Genomic DNA, 21830 nt, shown 5'->3' on the forward strand with positions numbered 1-21830 from the left:
GTAGTATCAAGCCAAGACGTTCCATGTGTGAGCAGTGGCATCCTGTAGATTACTAATAGTGGAAGGGCTTAAAGCTAAAATTCTTAACACAAATTTGTATGAAAATTCTAGGTTTTAGTAAGTTGCTTACTTTCAATGAGCACTAGTTACCAGAAGTAAAGCTTAGTCAATAGCCAAAATTACTAGATCTAATGAAATAACTTTTTTTTCTTTTTGTGGCAGAAAATGCTGGTTTTAGCAAAGTCAGATGATTGCTTTTGCAGTGCTGAAATATTCATTTGAAAGTGTATGTGTGGGGGGGGAATGGAAATTTAAAGTTTTATCCAGTCATTCGAAGTTGAAATCTGAAATACAGTCTTTCAAATGCATCAAAAAACCCTAAACTTGTCCCAGATTATACACATTCACACTTCTGAAGCAGTTGCTTTTTCAGGAGATTCATAATTCCATTTGAAATCAAAAGGCAAACCACTGATTTTCCATAGCCGTGCCATTCCTTACTGTCATGCACATCCGTTGAAATGCAGATGCTACAGATTTGATATGAGAAACTTCTTTGGGAAAACAAAGTAACTCTGTTTAAATACAGGTTATATAGGCCCAAAATTCAAGATAGGTTTAAGAAAGCCGTAAACCTCTTCAGACAGTAACTTAGTCATTTCTGGTTTGACTGAAGAATCAAGTGAATCTGGTATTTTTTTGGCAATGTTTAGTATGTGAAAATTATTAAAACGGAAACATCAAAGTGAAATGGAAATGAAAAGGGCACTTATGAAGTTGATTCAGTAATGACCACTGCAGTCCGCTCAAGTCTCAACCTGCTGAATCATGCTGGACATCTGCACAGCCGTATCAGATGTTAGATTCTGCAGCACCAATTCATAACATAATTCAGAATGTGTTATGTTGTGACACACTAGCCAAAACGTTTTTCAGGGTGAGGAAACAGAGTCAAAAACCTTATTTAGCAGATGTTAAAAGAATATATAAAAAGTAGTGTCATTTTAGTCAGGTTCTAAAGCTACTTTGTTCTATATAGAATCGTAGAATGGTTAGGGTTGGAAAGGACCTTAAAGATCATCTAGTTCCAACCCCTTGCCATGGGCACAGACACACTAGACCATGTTACCCAGGGCTCTGTCCAGCCTGGCCTTGAACACTGCCAGGGATGGAGCATTTACCGCTTCTTTGGGAAACCTGTGCCAGCACCCCACCACCTTCACATGGAAGAACTTCGTCCTCATATCTAACCTGAACTTCCCCTGTTTCAGTTTGAGCCCATCACCCCTTGTCCTGTCACTGGAGAGTCCCTCTCTGGCATCCTTTTAGGCCCCCTTCAGACACTGGAAGCTGCTCTGAAGTCTTCATGCAGCTTCTTTTCTCCAGGATGAACAGCCCCAATGTTCTCAGCCTGTCTTTGTATGGGAGGTGCTGCAGCCTCTGATCATCCTGGTGGCCTCCTCTGGACTTGCTCCAACAGCTCCATGTCCTCCTTATGTTGAGGACACCAGAACTGCACACAGTGCTGCAAGTGGGATCTCACAAGAGCAGAACATAGGGTCAGGATCACCTCCCGTGACCTGCTGGTCACACTGGTTTTGATGCAGCCCGGTATACAGCTGGCTTTCTGGACTGCGAGTGCATACAGCACACTATATAAGTATTCTGTGTTGGTGCATATGCTCTTAGAGCAAAATCAGTTGAATGTGCTTTTGGCTGTGCCAAGTTCTTTGCTGTGATTTTGCCCAAATGAAAAAATAGAAGAAGGAGAAACATGTAGCAAGAATTGATTTGAGTGAGGTGGAAGAAAAGCTCCTCTGGATTTACACCTGCTGCACTAGAACTTTCCAGCTGTTCCCCGTTTAACTCTTGCATCTTGAATAATTTAGTTTGCAGCGTTTCAGCTCATAGATTCATGAGGATTTCCATTTGCTCTACTTTTGCTAGGTTATTCTTTCCCATGAAACATTTAAAACTGAATCATCTTTTCTTAGGAGAGTGACATGGTTTAGTGGTGATCTTGGCAGTCCTGGAGGGATGGTTGGACTTAACCTTAAAGGTCTTTTCCAACCTCATTGATTCTGATTCTAATATGCCTGATTTCATTAGGAGATGTATACCTTTGCTCCTTCAGTAGATGAAATATTCTTTCCTTATTACTGAGAAGAACGCATACTCTAAACCAGTTGACCTTTTACATGCAAAGTAATTCCTCAAATAAACCCCAAACTGCTTTTTTATGCAGGTCCATATCAAGTATTCCAAGTTGCAGTGTCTTCATTTCAATGTACTTTTTGCATAATTTACTGTTTTTACATAATAGATATCTGTCAAGCTGAACACTAGCTGCAAATCTGTCCTTTTTGTCATTTTGTCATTTTCTGGCTGCTAAGTCTGAAAGTGACTGGTAAAATTATTTACTAGGAGAACTACTATGAAAGCACAAAAGAGAAAATTTAGCAATTAACTTACCCAGTTCGTATTTTAGATGGGTTTTATTTTCACTAGAATATTGAAGTACTTCTCTATTCTAATCAATACTAACTACTGGTACCTGTTTGTAATATTTATGTTTAGCAGTTCAGTTCACTGTCAAAGCTCAAGACTGTACCCACAACATAAATATAGCTTGGAGTTGTTTTAAATTCAGACTTAGATGTTCCTCATCGGCACTTTGTCCACGTCTCACAAGTTGTTGATAAATTCTGGTGGAATCTTCTGTCCATATAGGCACTTCCATCCTCAAATGATGATTGGCCTAGATTTGTAAACATCTTCAGAATTACCCTCTTCAGAATTCCTTCTGAATAGGGTAAAATCTCACGAAGGTCTTGAAGGATCGACAAATCTATACTCAGTTATATGCAGGCTTCTATGGCCAACTATTCCAGCTGCCTGTTCATGCTGTGCTTTGTACTGCCTTTGCTCTTCCTGGTTCTGACCAGGCTGGAAAAGCAGCATGAAAATATTGAAAAATAGACTGTTTCCATGGCAATTTGAAGCCCAAGAAGAACAAGATGTTCAAAATGTACAGGGCATTTTCTGGAAAATTGAGAGATTTAATTAAGTTACACTAGTCACCTAAACAGCTCCAGCTGCACTGGCTCCTATTATGACATAGGAGCCACAGCTGGTAGGTGTTCATGTATTAATTGTTGTAAGTGCCATAACATTGTGCTGCAAGCTAAATAATCATATGAAAGAGAGTATGCAGTATGCAAAAAGAGGAAGATAAAGACCTAGACACTATGTTTATGTCATTATTCATAAGGTATTTTGATTATTGCTTATTAATAGAGGCACATTTCTCTACCTTAACTCTGTCACAGTCTCAAGAGTTCTCCCATTGCTCTGGCCTTGAAAGACAATCTGAAGGAAAGGAAAAAAGTATCTTGCAGATAATTTGAAGGAATGTGCTTAACTTCAAAATAGTATAGATAGGTGAATAAACTGCATGCTTCGTTATGGGGGTACATGTATGTATGTGGAGCAGTGCCTGTCTTTATTGGCATTGGGGAATCAGCCCGGCAAATAGCTGTTGGTTTTTTAAAGTGTATTAACTAATTCTGATACTTTATATGCAAAAAAAATCCCCATGTACGTATCAATAGTCTGTGTATTAAATGCATATTCAGAAACTGTTGTTAGGACTGAAGGATGCTAAAAACAGCACTAAAAGATGTCTAGGGAAATATAAAGGGTAGCTTTGTCTGTCTGTAATTTTGTGGACAGTATAATGATAAAATCCTGAACTGCTCTCATAGATTAGGGATTTCTGCAGGACCTCTCAATCACCAACTGTTAAAGATTTGTGTTTTCCCGTTCACCCCTGCTCTGTAGTCATCCCCCAGTTTAGCAAAGGAGTTACTAGTTTCCAGACAGGTTTTTCTGTCACACCTATCTCAGTATTTTAGTGCTTCATAACTATTTCTTTCTTTTCACAATGATTCTTCAAATAAGGCAGTAGTAATATCCCCCAGTTAGAAATGGGAAGCTGAGTCAGGAAGAGATTATGGTCAAATTATTCATTAATTCAGAATGTCTAAATGAAATGTGAAGAACCTTAGCTCTTACAGTGGTTGCTACATAGCTCCTTATGTATTCAAGAACAACTTCAGTTGCAAATATGACAGCATATCACTTCTGAAAATAATTGTGCTCAGTTAATGACTACATGTAAAATGTTTGATTTCCATTTGGTTCTGAAGAAAGTCATAGAATCACAGAATCACAGAACGGTTTGGGTTGGAAAGGACCTTAAGATCATCCAGTTCCAACCCCCTGCTATGGGCAGGGACACCTCATGCTAAACCATGTTACCCAAGGCTCTGCCCAGCCTGGCCTTGAATGCTGCCAGGGATGGAGCATTTGTTACTTAAATAAAATGTAAATAGGGAATGCAAGGCTCAAGGATATTATTGTTTTAACCAGGAACCTGTGCTTTCTTTAGCTTCCTTTACTCTTTATTCACGAAACAGTCTTGAACTTCTGCAACTGATTACCGTTCCTTTTTACACAACCAATATTTATCCCTGTAACAAATGTTATCCTGTGATCTGAAAGATGTACAGAATCCATGGGCAGAATTAATGGATATTGCAGAAAAATTAAAATGAATAGTGGAAGAATGAATTAGGAATGTAAAGACATCTTTAACACTGACATCCCTTGAATGATGTGTGCATGGCTTTGAACACTTAACAGAATGTTACTGTATAGGTCATTTCCTAGTAAACTCAGAGGACTCGGCAAGGCTGTTAGCATGACACCGTCTTTGCACCCATACTGATCATCCCTGATATTAGGACCCCATCCATTGCCCAGGACTCTGTCACTTGAACAGGCTGCATAAGGGTCACCTGAGTAAGGAATGGTCGTATCTCCTATGTGCAATGCTAGAAAAGAATGTGAATCGTTCCTCTCAGATTTTACACGTAGTGGGTGACAACATAATTGGGAGGTGTCGGGCCTGGAGTTTAAATGCAGACCTTAAGGGTAGTGTTCACTTTAGTGATTCAGCCTGTTCCCTTCACTTTTTTCAAGAGAGGTTTCATCTACCCCAGCCAGTTTATTCACGATTTTTCCCTATCTATCTCTGCCTCACCTCTGTTTCTGATCTCTGTCCAACCGTTCTTCCACCTACACAATCTCCACTGTTTTTCCAATGTAGTGTATGGCTTATGGCTCGTCAGGTCCTAGTCTCCTCTCTCCAGACTCCCCATTACCTTTTCTTGTGCTTTACATGCAACCCCAAGCAAAGAAGTTTTCTTTCAGTCTTTGGTTTTCCCTTTCATTTCTGTTGGTTCACAGAGTCCTGTTCCCCATTTCCTTGGATTTTGTCAAATGCTTCCTACATCTCCAAGCCTCCGTGGTTTATTCTATTCCTGAAAAATGCATCTTTAGCCCAAACCATGTCTGCAGAGGCTGCTTCTGCCTCTTGGTTACTTGAAGTCCGAAAAGAAGAAAGATTGCTTTTCAGCAAGTCTCAGCTCCACCCATCCAGAGGTAATAACACTCCAGAGGTACAAATGCAAGAACAGACTGTGAGAACATCAGTTCACAAAGTTCTGTAGGTTAATTTCATTTGAGAAATGTAATATTTACTTGTTTTGCTGGGTTTAACTCTCTGCTCCCTGCACATTAGAACTGTTGTCTTGTTCCTTTGCTTTTCTGGCTGCATAGAATCCAGCCCCATGACCCAGATCTAGTGTGGGTAGGTAAAGCTTAGGCATGCAAGGCCCACCTGTGACAGGAACAACTCAGTTGAGCCTTGCCCATGCAGATCTGTCCTTCTGGAATCACTTTTTGTTCTGTCACAAGTTTGAGGAAATAGAAAAGGTAATTATTCAGAGGCTTAGAGCCTGCAGAGGTGTAAGTTTACTAGTTTTCAAAAGGAGTAAGTTATATTCTTGGCCCAGAAGCCATCATTCTGTAGCATGTCAAGTCCCTGCTCCAAAGACCAAGGACTCTAGTAAAAAAAATATAGACTTTTCACACATGGGCAAAACCTTATGTTTGTCACTGGACTCATTCTTGGAAACAGCTGAGCTGGTTTTGCTGAGATTTTCCAAAAAAAAAAAACAAAAAAGGGTCATCCCAAGGCTAAAGCTCAGCATGGAAAAATTCTGTTCAAAAGATTTCGGTTTTTCCAAGTTCTTAACAACTGAAAACTCAGCCTTACACAATGGAGTACCAGGCAATTCTAGCATATAATATATTACTTATCTTTTGCGTAGATGCTTTTCCACATGCATATGTAACCTCTGGAAATTGCTCAGTTCTTCCCTGCACTGAAACCAGCTCAAGTAGGACCTTTGGTTTTTATGGAGCATGTGTAGGCAACTGCCAAAAAACTGAGAACTCGTCAATTTGTTCAGTATTTGCCAATGCTTTGCAGTACTTTTGATGGAAAATGTTAAAACTAACAGTTTAAGGAAGTATACTTATTTCCTTCAGTTGGGCTCTGGTCTAGTGTATTGAATATTACTGTTACAGTATAGATAGGGGTGGTATTTGGTTTGCATCTTTAAACACATGTAATTAGAGAGCAAGCAGATATCTGTGCAGAGCTGTGGCAAACAATTAATTGTTCAGTACTTACTTGTTTTGCTGTAGGTAACAGTATTTCAGACTGGGAAAGATGTTTTGGAGAGTTGATCAGGGACATCCTGAGATACAGCAGAAGGATTTACATGGCAGTGTTTACTGGGAAAGGAGGTTAGGCAATCCTCCTATTAGAAAAGATAAAGGAATTTTGAGTTAGATCCTTTTCCCTTGTAAATCCCTATGCTATATCTGGCCTTGCATCTCATTAATAAAGGTACTGCGTGTGGTAAACTCTATCCCACCTTTCTCAGCATGATTTACAAAATGCCACTCAGCTGCACTCATTGCTACCAAAAATGAGGTTCTGTGTATAGTCATATTTTTCCAATATAATGGAGAGAAGCTTGGAAGTGGAAAAGGTGTTTCATGAGAAATACAAATTTCAGTGTAAAACATTCACTTCTACATAGAATCCCAGACTGGTTTGGGTTGGAAAGGACCTTAAGATCACCCAGTTCCAACCCCCTGCCATGGGCAGAGACATCTAACCCTAGACCATGTCTCCCAAGGCTCTGTCCAACCTGGCCTTGAACATTGCCAGGGGTGGGGCATGTACTACTTCTCTGGGCAGCCTGTGCCAGTGCCGCAGCTTTCCTCACAGGGAAAAATTGCTTCCAAGGCTATCTAGCCTGAACTTCCCCTGTTTGAGTTTAAACTCATCACCCCTTGTCCTGGCACTACAATCTCTGATGAAGAGTCCCTCTCCAGCATCCTTGTAGGCCCCCTTCAGATATTGGAAGGCTGCTATGACGTTTCCAGTCAGTGAAGAAGAGAAAATTTTCACACCCCCATGCTTTTCCTCATTTATAATGAATTAAGATGGCCAGAATTTTTGTTTTTATAAATTCTGACCTTTTAATGTGCTATAAAGAAGCATGCACAAAAATCCTATACTTCATAACCACAATTGGGTATTTTTTATAGAAATCAGAAGAGAAAACCAGTCATGTAATTATGCAGAGTCCAATATAATGAAGGAAGACTTAGCCATTATTCAACATTTGTACATTCAGCTAATCAGTTTTTTATCTTGAAAACTGCAGTGGGGTTTGCTCCCTAAATCGAATAGTCATCTCAATTTTAACCCTTTGTAGTTCTGCCCATTATTTTCCAGTGTTTGCAAATCAAGTAACTCACAAACCACAAAGTGTTTTAAACTTTTTTGCTGTCATGCTATGATAGCAGTCATCATAACTACTGAACTGGTGGAATATTTGAACCTCATATTTGAAGCACTGGCCCAGGTTGCCCAGAGATGCTTATCCCTGGCAGTGTTTCAGGCCAGGCTGGACAGGGCTTGGAGCAACCTGCTCTAGTGGAAGCTGTCCCTGCCCATGGCAGGGGGTTGGAACTGGATGAGCTTTAAGGTCCCTTCCAACCCAAACAAGTCTGTGATTTATGATGAATTTGCTAGACCTTCATCCTGCGAACACACGTTACAGTTGCACTCACCCTTAACTTCCTTCATATAAATAGCCCCATTAGATCAATGCTCAATGGTTATGCTTTGCTTTAGTTTATGTAGCCCCGTTGCATACATTCTCACAAGATTAGGGTCTGAAGCAGTAGAACATACCTTTTGTAGTTGCTATTTAGCTTAATTTCAAACTTGCTTTAAACTAGACATGAAGCTTTCTCATGAGGGCATTATGAACAGCAAGAATCAAATCAAATGCTCAGTAATACAAAATACTTTAGTTCAGATTTTGACTTTGTTATTCCAAGTTTGCTGGATGTGGCATAAAATAAGAGAGAGCAGAGGAAAAGGGGGATTGAAATCCGCAAGTTCCCAAACCAAAAGAATTATCATAAATTTTATTTGTTTGAAAACCTTCTGGGTGGTACGTAACAAAACTCAGTATGGTCACAATACATCCAAGTAGAGAATTTGAGAAGTTTAGTTGTGCTATCATTAATCTTAATCAGCATGATGCAGCAGTCAATTGGCAGTGCAAATACCATAAACCATTCACATATCAGGGTTCCATGAATGTAAGAGTCTCTTCTGTATAAATATTTGGATAACATGCTGTACTTTACTCCTTGATAACCAAATGGAGCAATTTCAAACAAGAGCAAACTACAAATACTATTCCTTGAGCATTTTCTGTAAGGAAGGAGGAGAGAAGGAGGGAAATGTGCTAAGTGCATTAAACAAACTAAAACATTCTAATTATTGACACAAAGTACAACAGAAGACCCAGATTCTTCATCTATGTGCTACAAAGACTCTAATTTTAAAGCATATCTCTAATTTTAAAGCATATTTTCAGAATACTAAGAAAAAAAAAAGAACAAGTTTTAGTCTTATCTCAGATTTTGTGCACACAAACAGGTTTACTGTCTGAAAAGATTGAAACTAAATTGATTTTGAGCTAAAATAGTAACATATGAAGCCCATGTAGTTGTGGTTCTAGGGCGGAAGCTCTGAGGAGCTTGCACACCTGCACACTGTAATGTTCAATTTCCAGGTACTCCATTCCCTAAGGAAATCAGCTGTTCAGGGTGTATAAGACACAAGGTGAGCAAGGACAGGCTACAGGCATGCAGCTCAAAATAATCCCTGAATCTGTTTTCACCCACAGAATATGTGGGAAAGTTTTAAGCTTGCACATGAGACAAAAATGCTTCAATTGTACTCGATTAATTTTTGTAGAGCAGATACTTACATGGTAGTTTAGATTGGGGACTGGCACACCTTGGGGTCTGAGAAGCTATAGGGGGCTACCTATATGACCATAGGAAGTTCCAAGAAAACTCAGATGGCAGGTGGCAAGATGTGGTTCCTGCTTTCATCGAGCCTGCCAGGAATGCTTTCTGATCACCAATTTACGGCAGAGCCGAGTAGTAGCTCTCAAACTCTGCTGTTGGAGCTACTGCACTGAACGAGTAACTAAACATTCAGCTTGCTCAAAAAACTGCTGTGTAGGGTCACTCTGACTTTGTGGGGCAGCAGTTGCTTTTCCCATGAAACTGTTTCCATGCACATTTTCTAGCATGTGAGCCTTTAGCAATTCTCCCCATTTTTACTCATAGTTCTGTCCTGAAGTACAATACTGCCGCTGACAAAAACAGCAAAAGATTCTTTATGATTGATTATCTTCATTTAGCTGAGCTTTGCATCTCTTCAATGGCCTTCAGAGTGTAGTATGTGTTTGTTTAATTTCTTCATAAATCACGCTGACTCTAACCGAAGGGACTGAGCATGTGTGTCTACCCAAAAAGGTCAATGGAAGACTTTGCACAAAGTTCGCTGTGCAGCGCTTTGGATATGTTTCTGGAATTCGTATAATCAGTATTGCCATTAATGGATTCAGTACCTCTATCTACCTTTTCCTGTCCTTCATCAATCTGTTTTGATTTACATTAGGACCTGGTCATGCAAAACAATAGTTATGTGCCCAGTTGCTTTCAGGATCAAGATGTAACTTATGCAAGATGAAACAAGTAGGAGCGATAAGAGTCACAAAATAAGTAAGGAAAAATGAGGTATTGGATAAACTAGTTTAAAAGTACCTCTGTCTTAATTCCTAATCTACAAAGTGAATTTTAATGTAGAATATAGAAGAGATTGGATATTGAGCACAGAATATAGATTTTTTTTTTTTTTCATGAGCAAAAAATATATGAATCTCTACTGAGTATCTAATTGGGTTTTAAGCAAACATTTAAACTAATACACAACCTAGGATGTCATCAATGCTTTCAACACCTGGAATTCTCCCTAACATATACATCAATGCAGTTTCAATTCTATTTGCTTATAGAAACAGTTAATGCAATCTATTCATACCATTCATTTGCTTTAGAAGTGCAGTATATATCACACAGTGAGACCTTAGCTTCCACATGGGATCTTTCCCCAGTATTTCTTACACTGTAACACCCATCTAGTAGAGGTGCTGAAATAAGGTTTACTAAACTTGATAACCTTTGGTGAAGGGAAAACCCTGCTGTTTTTCAGGTTTCTGCAGTCTGAAAGTGAAAAATGAATGTTCTCTGTCTCTTTTATTTGGTTTCATACCATGGTTAAGTAAGTGCGACCTCTGTCCTGTTTGCAGACTTTTACCAAGAGGCAGAGTTTTAATGGTTTTAATTATTTTTTTTTTTATCTCTTTATAACTCAAACATAAATAAAATAGCATAAAAAATGCATTAAATTACTTCTATGGAAAACACGAACAGACACAAACTACAGTGCTTTCTGTGACAATGTGCTTGAAAAGTATAGAATTACAGAATAGAATCATAGAATCAGCTGGGTTGGAAGAGACCTGTGAGATCATCAAGTCCAGCCATTACCCCAGCGCTGCTAAGGTCACCACTAAACCATGTCACTAAGGACCTCATCTACACAGTTTGTGAACACTTCCAGGGACAAGTAGGGTATTTCAAAGACTTCACACTGGAGTCCCTCAGGGCTAGATCACTTTCATCCAGAAACCGTAAGCTGTTACATTCCATTTGTATAGTGTATGTAGCCTTCCAGTGTCTGCAGGGGGCCTATAGGGATGCTGGGAAGGGACTGTAATGACAGGACAAGGGGTAACGGGTTAAAACTTAAACAGGGGAAGTTTAGATTGGATATAAGGAGGAAATTCTTTACTGTAAGGGTGGTGAGGCACTGGAATGGGTTGCCCAGGGAGGTTGTGAATGCTCCATCCCTGGCAGTGTTCAAGGCCAGGTTGGATGAAGCCTTGGGTGATATGGTTTAGTGTGAGGTGTCCCTGCCCATGGCAGGGGGGTTGGAACTGGATGATCTTAAGATCCTTTCCAACCCTAACCATTCTATGATTCTATGATTTTAGCGGAACAAGGCCACCAGTTTGTAACTTGGTTTTCTGTCTTCTTTCTATCTGCTTGTAAACTTGGCTGAGCATGCACACACCTTTCCTGAAGTTGGCAGAACTTTCCTGAAGCATGCACACAACTTTCCTGAAGTTGGCAGAAGATAGAACGCAACTGATAGATGCGTTCTATCTTCAGTAGTTCAGAATGTAGAAAGAAAGTACATTCCCAACCCTCAAAAACATGTACTCCTGAAACGAGGCTGAGCTTTTATAAAGAGTTTGCATCTAAGGCATGTAGCTCCCACAACTGTGCAGCACAGCTGGCAGTAAAATTATTCCTGAAGAACAATCACAGCATACAGCATAACTTCAGTGATTGGAACTTTTAGTATGGAGCTATAATATTTCCAGGTTTCAGGTTCTTTGAAGCAGACTTTTTCATTATATCAGCTCATTGTATGGATTAGACACCTTAAGCACAGTACAAATTCCGGCATGAGACATTTATGGTAAGTAGGGCAATGGATATAGTTGCCTAAATACTTACATGTCTGTATAAAATGCATGCATGTAGGTCTCAAATACTGTTAAGAAAACAGTAAATACTGAATCTGCTGCTTTTACAAGAACACCTATGCATAGAAATATACATGCCTAGTTTTACTAGTGTAAGCAGTGTCCTGATATATTGGTTTTTTAACTTTCATGTACTCTTAAGTAACTGATGCTGGGGCATCAGTTCTTGAAGAAGCTGAGTCATGACTGCTTGTTTTCTACAAGTGTCTGAGTGGTCTAGGTTAGAATTAGCTGGCAATGACCAGATAATCAAACACATGTTTTAATGTTCACTAAAGCCTAAGCCAGCTCTTGGAACTCCATGAATCCCCAACTTCACATTGTGGCTGGACATTATCCTAGCAAAAAGCTATTTTCCAGCTTCAGTAGGATGCAACTGCTTTTTTTCCTTTCAGCGTGTTTTACCACTCACATAGGTCTCAGATGGTTAGCTGAGAAGAGAAGGAAGAAAGCTCTTAGTAAGCCACAGAAAAAGAACGTTAAAGGAATGCTGAGTGTTTAGTGCTTAGCGACAAATCGTATGTGTGGAAGATGGCCACTGCCACTCTAGGGAATTGCTGACAAAAAGTAATGTTCCACCAAGACAAGAGAGAATTGGAGGGCAGGGATGTTCAGAGAAAAGGCCATTAAATAAATTTTCCTTTTATGTACCAGAATAGACTCAGATGAGACTATCATAATTCAGTTATCCCCCACTGTGCCTTATCAGTACCTGCAGCAATTACTTTTGATGACCAAAATGAAGTTTATTTTCCACATTCATTCAGTCCTCCATTGAGTTTCCAGGTGTGCCTGAAAGACAAGAAATTCCAGATAGAAAGGACAAAGCATCTTTGGTATCTACTTTTGTCTCTAGATATGTGGTGGAAACTCATATCTTACTTCTAATGTTCCATTGTGCTGCTTTGAGATAGGACGGATTTTGTTGGTCTTTTGAACTTGACAAAAGTCAAACCATTGGCCTCCCTTGGGAATGTTTGTAATGCACATACTGAAATATGTATATCTTGACAAGAGTGTTGTTGAACTCCATAAATTACATTAAACCAACGAGAACAGAAAGGTAACAATCAGGCTGTTACATTGCCATACAACATTGTCTAATAACCCTATGAAAAAACCCTGCAGAATTGGAGCATTTGTACCCTATATATCTTGGAAACAATCTTTTCCAATTATAGTACTTTGACCTTTTAATGTTCTGTTTGCATTGTTGATCAGTCTTAATCTCTCTTGTTTACAGCAATATTCAGTAAGGAAAATACAGAGCAGACAACAAACAGTAGTGAGAAATATAAAAGATAAAAGCTGAGGTTTGTAAATCTAATCATATTTACAGTCTTTTGTAAGGTATATACAATTTCTGTATCTCAGTGCCTTACTCCCTCGAAGGCAGTTTATAACAAGGCCATGAATTCAACATTTTTATTTCAGTTTTAAGTGTACAACAATACCATTCACTAATTATTCCTCACTATATGTCTTTAAATTCATTTCCCTGGGGGGAAGGAAAGGGGAAATCATGACTATGTGGTGTAAATTCCTTAGATCCACAACTAGAACTTTAGTGTCTGCAGTCCCATTATTTCATCAAAATATTCTTTTGACTGTCATCACACTATAACAGGGCCTGCTTTGCCACTTCGGTCTTTCCTGGTTAGGGAACAGGAATCCCCACAGTGCGGGTTTTGGATAGTGTGGAGGCAGAAACAGAGTTTCAGATCACCCACAGCCACTTTGGAGAGGGGCGTAATGAGCAATCTGAGACAGAAAGGGGAAGCATTTTGCTGAAGTCTGTGGACAGTCAATGTCCCAGATGGAATGAAAACTTGAGAAGTCCGAATTTCCAGCCTCTAATTGGTTCATCCAGGCTGCATCTCCTTAGATGGAATCATAGATTACTGTGGAAAAGATTGCAAGAAGGGTAAGAAATGAGAACCAGAGAAAAAAAAGTCAGAAATCTACATTTTCCTGATGCTCCGCACAAGCAAAAATGTAAGAGTGATGAGCAGTGTTGATAGTCAGACTTTTTGGGGCCTCTGTGTTGATTTTAAGCTGCTTTCTTGCCCTTTTTGTTTTCATACAGAATAGACAAATGAACAAATAAATCCTTATTAAGACTATCTATCCAGCCTCTTGCCTTCTTTGCAATGTGCTGTGCTGCCAGTGTTTTAAGAGGGGAGTCCTCCACAATGTTTTCCTCTTACCAGATGTGCATATCCTTGCAAAAAGAAAAGGCGAGAGACTGGTTTTCCATTTCTTTCTGCTCCTACTAAAGAAAACATGGGTATTTTTGGACCTTGAAATCAAAATCACTAGGCAAATAAACTGAGCTCCACTGTGTTGGAAATGTTAGTCTGTGTTTTTGAAGTCTGAAACCAACTATGCTGATGACAATATGTGATACCACCATATAAACTTAGACAGGAAAAACCCTTTGAAAGGTTGAGAGGGGACTCATCTCTAAGAAATATTTCACAGACAGTTATTTGGAAAGCCCTGCTCTCTGAAAGCAAACCTTTTCACATCCAGAGACTGGCGAGGGGCAGCATTGGTTTGCTTTCTCTTTAGAATAGCTTCCCAACTGATGCTGGGAGCTTGAGTCTCTGGCTAACTGGTTTATATGTAGTCCTCACTGATATGGGGGTCTGAAGCCCAGGTTTGTCTTTAGTGATGTGAATGTCTTATGTGCTTTATCACTGAGTCACGATTCTATTCACATTCTGCCCTCCTGGTGTAATAATAATCATCGTAAAGATCAGAAAAATCCAAGGTTACCACATATTTTATGACTACAGCTAAGTATTTACCAAGGTGCTAAAAACTGTCAAATCTTTGCAAGCAGGCCAGCAATCAGAAATTAGTTTTCTAACCACTGGCAGAGTGTGCTGTCTGGGATTTAAGATACAAAGGAGAAGAAGCAATTCTTGCTTTGGCTACCTTATGGGGAAGGTTTCACATAAAGATTGAACTACAGATGACAGTCTGTCCTGGGTTCAGCAGTAGCAGTCATGTTTCTCCTCCTTGGTAGCTGGTGCAGTGCAGTGTTTTGACTTTCAGCTCGGGAACAGAGCTGATAGAGATGTTTTGGTTTGGCCAAGGACTTTGTGAGCCTCATGCTCTGCCAGGGAGGAGGGGAAGCCGGGAGGAAGCAGAGACAGGACACCTGACCCAAACTGACCAAAGAGCTATTCCATACCACAGCACGTCATGCCCAGGATGTAACTGGGTGTGAGCCGGAAGGGCTGGGAGACTGCAGGGTTGGAGGAGGTATCGGTCGGAGCTTGGTCGGGCCTGGGGGGGCGAGTTATCGGTCAGCGGGTGCTGAGGTGTTGTATTCTGTTCCCTTGTTATTTCCTTTATCATTATTATCATTGGTGGTAGCAGTAGTGATCTGTGTTATACCTTAGTTACTAAACTGTTCTTATCTCAACCCGTGGGAGTTGCATTCTTTTGATTCTCCTCTCCGTCCCTCCGAGAGCAGGGGGAGGGCAAGAAAGGGGGGGAAGTGAGCGAACGAATTACCTGACTGGGTTTAAACCACAGTCCAGGATACTTTTTGATTCAGGTCCTCTTCTGAGCATTTTCTGTGCCTAATGTAGGCATCTTCTTGCTCGGCATTCTTCTCCCTTTTACGTCCCTATAAAGTGGAGATTTGTTAGGAGACTGATATTAGCCCCACTTTCACTAGGTCTAAGTCTTTTTCACCTCTTAGACTATTTTTCAGTAGCTGAAATTCCTTCTTTTTACCTCAGCATAGGCAAACCCATAATCCTGCTGCTGTTTCTTTTCCTGCAGCTAAACATGCTCTACAGTAGCAGAAGCCAGAAACAGCTTCCTGTCAAATCTTTGATCTTTCCTTAGTGAGGAAAATAGCTATATGTGCTGATATCTAATCCTTTTTCAGTCCAACGTCTCATGGCAACATGGCAGCATGACATAAGCCAGTGTGGCAGATGGGTTGACAGACCTGTTAGAAACTGAAAATGTGAGTTCCACCTATGGAAGCTGGAAAGAACTGAGGTGTGCCTAGCACTGCAGTATTCCACACCAGATCTTGTATAATGTCATTAGTCACTGAAGTGACTGTCACTGCACTCATTTGAATTGGGTATTTTGGCTTATGCAAGCCCAATTGGAGTCCTGGCTCATAGAACCATACTCTGTTACTGTTCTGTGCAGCTTTATTGGGATACTTTTGGCATTTAATTAGGAAACAATAGATTTTTTTTTTTAACTTACTGCCATTTGGAATTTCCAACACAAGATCCTGTGCAGCAAAACCACAAGAGTTTGTGCCCAATTGTTATTGACTGATAAAGGAGCATGCAAGAATTTTGCCACTGGGTTTGTTTTTTCTTTCTGCAAATTCAGCAGTTAGTTTAATGAGTACTTGAATGATGTGTGAACGTCACACCTGTACAGCTATACAGTTGTTTCTGTATATACTGTATATATATACACTAGACAAGGTGTTTGCTCTTCAGAATAATTGCATATGTTCAAAATCACATCAGGTTAAGCAGGAAAAGTTCCACCTTTCACAGTTAAAGCCTACCACCTGCTCATTACATTACTGAAGATTTTGCCTTTTAAGGTCCAGAGCTATTGACAGAATGCTACTCAGGGTGATTCCTAGTTTTTGAAATATCTGAATCACTACTGCTTTGCTGAAGGGAAAGAAAATTAATAAATACTTACTTGTTTACATAACATCTAGGAGAATCACTGAGTGGGAAATTCCCAGAGGATAGGGCTACATGGTGTAGTGTGGACAATTTTCAGTTGCCTGTATGTTACCTCTGTGTCCTGTCATCTGTCCTGTGCTTCTCAACATGGTGTCAGAGTATCCCTACGTGTTACAGTTACATGAATTTTACCATTGCAATCTCCTTCGTTCCTTTCCCTCTTTTAGGTTATGATGATAGCATTGTACAAGTATGCCAGCCTACCCAGCTGCTGCTCATTTCACTATACTCTCTGAAATATGAAAGAGAAGGTTAATGTGCTCTTTAATGTAATTGAACAAGATAGGAATTAATTTCACTATCTCAGATGATACAAGGAACATATTGACAGTGATATCTAAAGCAGAAGTGGTGCAAAAGCATGGTAAACACTGCCACCGCTTCCAAGTGATCTGGCCTTGTAAAGCAGTACGCTGCTAAAGGATGCTTTCTAAAACCACTATTAAACTTTAGTCAGACTGATTCCTTTGGTGTTGCATGATCTGCACTGCAGCCAACCTGGTTTACTTCACTTCCATGTCAACTAACTGATTGATGAAGGAACCTCTGGTTACTTCATCTGAATAACTACGGTTCATGTGGCAACAATGAAAAATAATTGTTCATGAATTCTAATGCAGCACATTTGGTGTTGAACAGCTGGTGTAATGTCTCACTGGGATACCCATTCTGGTGAGAGAACTTCCTTGTAGAGTAAACTTACTACAGCTGAGTATTTCATGTTATCAAAAACTTTTCTCAACTAAGCAATTTTGAATTTTGTCCTATCAAGACCACATGCTTGAAGGTTCTTGCATGTAGAAACGACTGGATAGCAGCTTAGAGAAGTCTCTTTCTGACAGTAGATACCTGTCATAATGGGGTATGCCATCTAATAGGCCATATTCTGATTTTTTCTGGTAGAAGAATATAAAAATATATTTTAAAAATTCCTTGCAAAGCTACTTTTTTTCTTTTTCCTTACAAATGAAGATACCACCTGTCGTGGTTTAAACCCAGTCAGGTAACTCATTCACTCACTCCCCCCCTTTCTTTCCCTCCCCCTACTCCCAGAGGGACGGAGAGGAGAATCGAAAAGCATGCAACTCCCACGGGTTGAGATAAGAACAGTTTAGTAACTAAGGTATAACACAAATCACTACTGCTACCACCAATGATAATAATGATAAAGGAAATAACAAGGAAAGGAAATACAACACCTCAGCACCAGCTGACCGATAACTCGCCCCCCCCAGCCCCGACCAAGCACGGACCAATACCTCCTCCAACCCTGCAGTCCCCCAGCCCTTCCGGCTAGCTCCCAGTTACCTCCTGGGCATGACGTGCTGTGGTATGGAATACCTCTTTGGTCAGTTTGGGTCAGGTGTCCTGTCTCTGCTTCCTCCCAGCTTCCCCTCCTCCCTGGCAGAGCATGAGGCTCACAAAGTCCTTGGCCAAACCAAAACGTCGCTATCAGCTCTGTTCCCAGGCCGAAAGTCAAAACACTGCACTGCACCAGCTACCAAGAAGGAGAAACATGACTGCTACTGCTGAACCCAGGACACCACCGTGCTTGTTATTTAGTGCAGTACTATTAGAGGCATGAAAAGAAAAATGTGCACAGGTATGAAGAGAGCCATATGACCAGTTTTGATTTAATATCTGAATTTAAAGCTTTGATTTAAATGCAGAGGTACAAAAGCTGAGGGAGGAGTATTGTTTTTATATCAAAATGAAGCTTCAGGACAATCTGCTACTTGTCTATTCATAATGCAAATTATAGAACATGCAAGCAAAATGTTTCCTTTATACATTATATGTCTAAGTGACATGCTATCCCTGAACAGGCGTCTGCTGAGCGAGGAGTTGGGATGTTAAACATGCTATTAGGTTCAGCAAGGATTTTCTTGGTATGAAGAAACAATGCATTCCTGCATAACATCTTTGTTGGCATTAGTCCCCTAGAAGAAATTAATTAGTCCTAATGAAAAACATCTGTAGAGGACATGGTTTTGATTTGATAGATGAAGTGATTCACAAAGAAATTATTGCACACAATGATAAGCCAAAGATCTCAAAGGCTGAACAAGGTCTTACAGGTTCTAGAAAAAGGAGACATCATCAGAGCAGGAAATTCCTCAAGTTCATCTAGTTGCACTCAGGGCTTTTATCTACATTCCACAATATGTGAATTAGGTCCAAAACACTGGTGTGATTATCACTATATATTTAACTGTTGCCTAGGTTTGCTTTCAGTGTTTTGCTTTCAATTTTGGCTTTTTAAAAATTTATGCTCTCTCTGCATGGGGGAATTCCTAAGTCTTGGGCCACCTTCTCAGCTGGCCTCAAGTGCCACTGCTGGGGTTGTGGTTCCTTCTCCTCCCTTTTCATATCTTTACTTGAAGAGCGGTAGTGAAGCTTCTCAATTTCCAGCTGGAAACAACAGATTTCTCTGGATAAGGTTTCAAAGTAGGTTTTTAGCCTTCTCATGCCATGCTTGCTCATGCACAACTACCCCTTCAAGGGAGATCAATACATTTTATCAACCAAGGCACAACAGTTTTATGCACAGATTGGTAAGCAATGTTATCCTTCACAATTTTGAACACTTACACATGCAAAATCCAAGCCCACCCCACCCCCCCATTTAATCAAATTCCTCATAAAGATCAGTAAAGTTAATACAAATCTGTGTTGCTTTTAGCTGTAGATTAGCAAATGACCTTCAAAGTGAAGTAACATTTTTTATTAACCAGAAAACTTGAACATTACAGAATTGTTTAATTGAAGTTTTCGATTCAGCTTGTGACATTTTGAGATAAACATGTTTTAACTCAGTTTTGGGGTTTGTAGCAAAGTTATCTTCTTCCTAGCCATTTCAAATGCATCTTTCTGAAGCCAGAAGATGTGTCTTCTGTGCTTCATTCCCTGATCTGAGAGGAGAAGACTGACATGAGAATTTGTTGCAATTGTTGCTTTATATTGACCAGAGATACCACTGCTGAGCCTCACAAAGGAATGTCTCCCTACAGTAGTATCTTCAGTTTGTATCAGCCCCTGGAAAGAAAACGGAGCTGTAATTCAGTAAAGTACTGAGAACTTGGATAACATTTGGTAGCTCTTAGTCCCAGCAGAGTATGTATTTAGGAATTGTTCAGTGCTTAAAAAGTAAGTATTAGTGAACTTAGGTCAATAAGAACTGCTAAACAGTATATCAAGCATTGTTCTGCTGCTTATTTTATGTGACCTTGTTGTCCTTCCTTTCACTGAGGAAACTTGAAGATAAGAAAAAAGTCAATTGAGACTATTCCAGTGTTCAGTGCCAGAAGTTCGTGATTTGCTGTTCATCATAAGTTTCTGGACGGATACCCAGTGCTGACCAGCCAATGTCATAAATGTAACACTGCTAAAGTGGAACGTGTCTGCTTTTGCAACTTCTAACTATCTATCTGTATTGCATGATAGAAATACATAAGCTGGAAACTTCTGGTTACTGAAGAATTGCAACGCACTGCTTTGAGAAATACACAAAGCAACTCCACCTCTTGGGCAAAGTATCTTTCAAGGACAGAACTTCTGAGTATTGTGTCCATGATTTTGACAAATGGACTAGTTTACAGTGGTTATTTTCAACACAGCATAAGTAGTAAATAAAAATTGTATACCTGAGCATGAAACAATCATTTTTTTTTTTCTCAGCTGTAAGAGGTAACCTGGCTTCCAAGAAAGAGCTATTAAAGAATAGTAAAATGATCATGCAGTGAGTGTAGCATTATAAAGATTACTGACTGGCCATTTAGAGCTATCTTAGAGCTCCTTTGGTTGGGGACCTCCTCAACTGGAAGCAGAAAGTCTGTGCTTCAGTATGGTTGCAAAGACCTGAAGTTGACAGGTTAGCTACAGCCGGATAGATACTGGTGGATATGTGGTAGGTGTTCTTCTAGAATTGTCAGAAATTATGCCCTGAAGACGTCCTTTTTATCCCTGGGGCCACTTTCATTATTTTCCAGAGGAGATTCTTCCCTTCCCCCTCCCACCCACCCTCTGCCTTTAATTCTGTCATTCCTTTCATTCACTTTCTTTTGGCAAAGCAGAACATAGCTGTGTCGTAAAAACCTAGAAGTTGCCACTTCTGGGGGTTCACTGCATGATGGAGGACTCGGAAGCCCTGAAAGATGAGCACTGGCATCTCCAAAATGGATGATTTTGCTGACAGAGTCAGTGAAGTAGTTATGATTAATGGGCATTGGATTTTCATTATTCTGTCAATGGAATAACATGTCCCTTTGGGTCTCTGTGCTTGTGTCTAGTGACCACGATGAGAAAGAGTTTTATAGGCTGGTAACAAAGAAATACAATGCTCTTTCAAGGTCTGTTTTACTAATACTGAATTGGCTTTTAGTTTCTCTAGGCTTCTCACATGTGGCAGTAATCAACCCCCAAATATAGCTCAGAAGCATCTTGGTTATCTGTAAGACAATCTTGCTCTAAAAAGAATTTTGCTTAAACCAGCTAGAGAGCAGTGAACTCACTGCTTTATCTTATCAGTGTTTATCTTATTTTGTATGGCTTCTATTAGAAAATGAAAAAGAAAGTTACTTTGAGTTTGAAGCTCTCTTTGCTTCACAAATAGGCTCTGTTTGCATGAATCATGATGGTGTGGGCTAAGAACACAGGAAATGTTGTGGAGTAAAATCAAAGGGGACTTCTGCACCTAAATAAATGGGGAGAAAAGGAAAAAAAACACTTGGAAAAATTATCTTCAGCTGGACCCTGCCTAGCTTGAAAAAGCCTTCCACATGTCCCAAGCCTTCCACATGTCCCAAGCCTTCCACGTGTCCTAGACCATGAACATAGGTGTCAGATCCCTCCTTGACCACATTCTCCCTTACCAAGAATATATGAGTTTCTTCTCCACTGTGAGCAAGCAGAGAACTGTAAGACTTTGCTGCAGCCTTCAGCAGGGACTTCATGCTGTAAGTTTAGTTTTGTAAACTAGCAGTTTTCCTGTCATACAAAAAAGAACAGAGGTCTTTTAGCAGAGCCCTCTTTCCTACTTGTATCTGACTGTATTCCCTATTCTCATTTAAATGGGAACAAAATGAGACCCATATAGCAATCTCTCTTATGT

General features: G+C 39.9%; 1 long non-coding RNA gene across 1 annotated transcript in view; it reads left to right on the top strand.

Moving 5' to 3' along the window:
- Positions 1-21303, top strand: part of LOC133274960 (uncharacterized) — an 85063-nt gene extending 63760 nt beyond the window's left edge. Inside the window, exons 2-3 of the long non-coding RNA XR_009745342.1 lie at positions 16888-16971; positions 19573-21303. This is a non-coding gene — a long non-coding RNA (uncharacterized LOC133274960). The remainder of the gene's footprint in view (positions 1-16887; positions 16972-19572) is intronic.
- The last annotated feature ends 527 nt before the right edge of the window (positions 21304-21830 follow it).

The sequence above is a fragment of the Pezoporus flaviventris genome, unplaced genomic scaffold (genome assembly GCF_033815535.1).
Source record: "Pezoporus flaviventris isolate CSIRO_AGI_PZ_B2104156 unplaced genomic scaffold, CSIRO_AGI_Pfla_v1 ptg000037l, whole genome shotgun sequence".
NCBI classification, from domain to species: Eukaryota; Metazoa; Chordata; class Aves; order Psittaciformes; family Psittacidae; genus Pezoporus; species Pezoporus flaviventris.